At 40.2% G+C, this 5,004-nt stretch overlaps 1 pseudogene; it reads left to right on the top strand.

Annotated features, from left to right (window-relative positions):
• The first annotated feature begins 3,707 nt into the window (after positions 1–3,707).
• Positions 3,708–3,831, top strand: LOC117721132 (U4 spliceosomal RNA; annotated as a pseudogene).
• The last annotated feature ends 1,173 nt before the right edge of the window (positions 3,832–5,004 follow it).

The following is a 5,004-nucleotide window of genomic DNA, read 5'->3' as shown; positions in this document are numbered from 1 at the left end:
GATGCGTTGATATTTCCTTTCTCTTTGTCCTTTGTTAGAATTTCAAAAGAAATCAAACTTAACACAGATCTGATTCGTTGGACCAATGGTTCTCAACCCTCCCAATGCTGTGACCTCATGTTGTGGTAACTCCCAACTATAAGATTATTTTATTTACTACTACCTAACTGTAATTTTACTACTGTTATGAGATCTTAATGTAAATATCTGTGTTTTCTGATGGTCTTAGGCGACCCCTATGAAAGGGCTGTTTGACCTGCAAAGGGGTTGCAATCCACAGGTTGAGAACCACTGTTTTAGAGGCAGACTCTGAGACAGGGATTCAGGTACAAATGGTTATTGAGTAAATATTTTTCGGAAAACATAAGGAAGGAAATTAAAGATGGTGAATAGTGAAGAGAAAACCAACACAAATGGCGACGTGGTTGTGGATAAATTCTTGTAGCTCTGGCGTGAATCACTCAGCAGAAGAATTATCTTGTGGCAGGAAAGTCAGTATGGGAGAGGAGCAGCTTGGGTAAGTGGCTCCCATCAGCCAAGATGGCCGAAATGGCCGTGCCATAAGCAGGAAACGCTCAGAGCTTTGGCAAATACGTTACAATCTAGGCAAGGTGATCCAGTCAGCACTGCGATTTCTTTAAAAGGTTTGTTTCTAAATCCCTTTTTCATTTGCATCCAATATGTGACAAATTACAGTGCTAAGAAGGGGGTCAGTCAACTGCGGCTCAGCCGTGCAAGAATGGCAATACACACAGTGCTTAATGAAAACAAAGAACTGACTAGACATTGTCCCTTCACTACATAGAGAATCACTGAAACCTGATGTCACTTGCTGCCAGCGATGAGTAAAGCATGGTCTGTTTTGAAGTTCAGGAATCTTCTGTTCAGTTTAGGTTACATTCTTGCCTTCAGCCCTAGCTGTCAAACATTGGAGCTTTTCGAAGAGGAACTTAGATGCTGTGTTTGCTAAAAGAGCGTTGGCTCCTTCCATGGGCTCGAGGTACAACTAAAAGCAGAGTGGAAACTCTGTTGCCTTTATACTTGCACTGCAAACACAGAGCTATGGCTGATGTTCTAAGCTTTCCCTCTGAGTCATCTTGGGATCCAAACACAACTCTGTAGAATAGACCTCCTTTTGAACGAGAGTAATTGCTTACAAAGGCAAGGAGGCTATACAGTGGGGCCACCTTGAAGGAACCAGATGGATGTCCTTGGGGCCTGATACTGATAAGGACTGGTGGACCACCTGTTTAACCAGAATTTCAACAAGATCAGCCAGACTACACCTTGGCCTGGACTGCTCAATCATGTATTCCTTCTACACAATTCTTAAGTATCTCAAAAGTGGAGCTGGATTTTTTTTTCTCTTCCCAAAGTGGGTTGCATTGAATAAATCTCCTTTTTCTGCATTGTATCATGCATCACGTTAGATTGGCACACTGGGGACAAGTAGCCTAGCCTACTTTTGAAGTGACTTCTGGAGCCCAAGTTTTTTTTGTCCTAAGAACTCCAGTTACAACCTCAGAGAAATCTGGACATGCAAAAAGAAAAGGAAAGTCATGTGAAGTGAGAGTGATCGGGTTGCAATTGGAAAGTCACAGACTGTTTTACATAGTGGAAGAGAAAGGATTTAATTCTGAACTTAATTCGCATAGGTGACAGGACTTGCGGCCAAGTAAAGACTGTGTAGAAACACAAAGATCAGCATCAGGAGAGAGTCACTGCAATGCTGACGCTAGAGGAAGACCTGGAGTGAGTGAGTAGAAGGTAGAAACTTACTGGTCTGTTCAGTGGACTCATGCAGAGGTAAATGCATTTCAGGCAAGAAGAGGGAAATATTTTCCGGCCTCTTTCTCTGGTCCTCCAGTGTTCTGCTGGAGCCTCTCCTGGGCTTAACCCAACTGAATGTGCCTTCCTTACAAGCTGGGGAATGTGCTCTGTAGAGTCAGGGCCTCTACAATCCACATCAGAGCAGGGGAAGAGGAGAAACTGCTTCAACAGGAAGAGTCAAGGACAGGTACAATAATAATTGCTAAAACAGCTGGAAGGCTGAAGTTTGGACTTCTGAGTTCCCAGGACCGAAGTGTCATTCAGAGAAAGTAGCATGTGTCCTATCTTCTGATTCATTCCCTTATGGCTCTTAAGAGTTTCTGTTTAGCTAACTTTTGAAATCATTTGTTGATAACAAGATTTCATATGTGGATTTCACGTAGTAAAGACTTATAGTAGCAGCCACCGCTATATTTTGTGGCTTCATTCTCTAGCCACTGAATACTGAAGGAGGCTTATTTGGGCCAATCAAATTGTCTTCCTAGACCTGGGACTTCCATGCACTATAAATGTTATGTTGCCAGATACCAGTTGCAGTAGGTTATGATATGAAAACTTGGTTAATATTTTCTATTTTCTGTACACAAGAGTAAATGATAAGTAGTTTTACCCCATGAAGCAAAATGGGATAAATTTACAGAAAGAAACACACAGGAATGGAAAGTCAGGGAAGAGCAGCTTGCAGTTCCTAAAACTGTACAGTTCCAGGCTCTGGGTCTTCAGAAGGCCTGCTTTCACTTCCTTATTATGAGAAAGACTATATAAATACTACATGGCTTATATAAATTACCCCTTCTTTGTTTTAGTCTTTCCCAGAAGCTTTTCTATTACGCACAAGTAAAAGGATCCTTACCAAGGTAATATTTCACAAACAGCTTAAAAAATTAAATTATGGGTCAGCAAGATGGCTCAGTGGATGAAGGCACTGACAACCTGAGTTCTATCAGTGGGACCCACCTGGCAGATAGAGAATCAGCTCCTGCAAGTTGTTCTCTGACCTCTGGTTGTAGGCCTTGATATTCATGAGTCCACACACAGACACACATGTAAGTAAATGTTACAAAGAATTTTATTACAGTTAAATTATATTCACTTTTTCATATCTCATTCGTCCTCTAAGATAATGAGGAAGACAAATGTTTAATATTGACCATTTTCCAAGGAGTTACTCCTATGTTGAAATGATTGTGCATTTATACTTTCTGTTAGGATGGAAAGAACAGCTAGCACAGCAACAGAATTGACTTGACATGTTGACTCAAGCCTTATGTAATGATGGGATGGATGCAGATACACATTGTAATGTTTGACAGATATGAGAAGAATATTACTCTGTGGTAGTTTGGATAGGAATGGCCCTCATAGACTCATGTGTTTGGGCATTAGGAGGCATGGCCTTGTTGGAGGATGGGTTTTGAGTTCTCCTATATGCTCAGTGTGGTAGACAGACTCTCCTTGCTGCCTGTAGAACAAGCTGTAGAACTACCAGCTCTATTTCCAGCATCCTGTCAGACTGCATGCTGCCATGCTCCCTGCCATGACAGTGATGGACTAAACCTCTGAAACTGTAAGCCACTCTAATTAAATGTTTTCCTTTGTAAATGTTACCATAGCCATGGTGTCTCTTCAAAGCAATGAAACCCCAAGACACACTTTGACAGTTTTCTATTTTAGGCCAAGCTCCTACTACTGTCCAAGGACCATAGATCTACCATGTCTTCAGAGACATTGACAGACCACTTTAATGTATGGCCTTATTCTGGTCTGGCGTCCACTCCTAAATAGCAGTTTGGTAATCATTGGATAAATAGGTCGAAGCATAACAACCTATTGGCACACCTATCAACAGAGCTGCATGTATTCTTTATGCACCTCAAAGCTTTGCACAGTGGCAGTATCTTAGCCAATGAGGTTTATCCGAGGCGTGATTATAGGTAATTGAAAACTTTACGTACCTCAAAACACTGGCCCTCTAGAAATGTTTAGGGGGTACCTGAGTCCTATATCCATCCTTTTTATAGTATATTTCCTATGAAATCATCTATCTGACTAAGAACCTAATATGTTTACCACTTCTTGCTTTATAGTTTATTTCATCATTATGTTATTTTAGCAGTGAAATAAGATGATGCCAAGATGAGAGACGACCTCTGCATTAAAATGAGCTGACCTGTGAGTCTTACAGTATCCTTCCAAAATATTCCCCTTTACCCTAGTTAGCTTGGCTCAGTTTCCATAGTTTTCAGCTGTATTTTTTTTTATGGTCTTTGAAATATATCTGCATATATGCATATACAGCATATATCAGTATTTCTGCTTTTTTCCAGTGGTGGACTTACTTATAGTTAGTGTGGTGGCTAACTCTGAGATTGTTAACTTGACTACATTTGGAATTAACTAATACTCAAGTGGCTGGGCATATCCCTTGAGGGATGTTTTCTTAGCTAAGTCATTTGAAGTGGAAAGACCTACTTATACTCCATATATTTTAAGGTGGGAAGAAATGCCTTTAATACAGATCTTTTGAGGTTGGGAATATGGGCCACACCTTCTGATGGCAATTACATAAAAGACACAGAAGAAGGAAGTTTGCTTTCTTTGACTTCTTTCTTTCCCTGGCAAGTCCATTCCTTCCCTGGCATTAGAGTCTACTTCTTCAGGATTCCAGTGTATACTGAAGACCAGCTGAGACACTCAGCCTCATGGACTAAACAGTGTTTGTATTTTTAGACTTTCTATTGGTTGACAGCTATTGTTGGACTAACTAGACCCCAGCTTGTAAACTATTCTAATAAGTTCATCTCTCCTTTCTCTCTCCCTCCCCACTCATAAATGTAATTATGTAAATATATAATATAGAAAATATAATATTATATATTATATAGAGACAATAATATACATAATTTTATAAGTTTTGCTCCTCTAGAAAATCCTAATACAGTTAATTCTCAGGCATACTTTGTCTTCTGTATCATGCTTTAAAAAGAACATTGCCAGGATGGAACTCCGTAATTCTTTAAGATCCCTTGTAATTCTTCAAATGAATAAAAGAAACAAGCACCCAGCTGGTCTGCCTTCTCCATGCTCACTGGGACATACACTGTGTTTCTTCAAACCTTCTGTTTTGCTATACTCCAGATTTCTCTGTATCTTGCTCCATCCAAAGATCCGGAC

Source organism: Arvicanthis niloticus, chromosome 15, assembly GCF_011762505.2.
Source record: "Arvicanthis niloticus isolate mArvNil1 chromosome 15, mArvNil1.pat.X, whole genome shotgun sequence".
Taxonomy (NCBI): domain Eukaryota; kingdom Metazoa; phylum Chordata; class Mammalia; order Rodentia; family Muridae; genus Arvicanthis; species Arvicanthis niloticus.
This window is presented reverse-complemented; position numbering and strand designations above follow the sequence as displayed.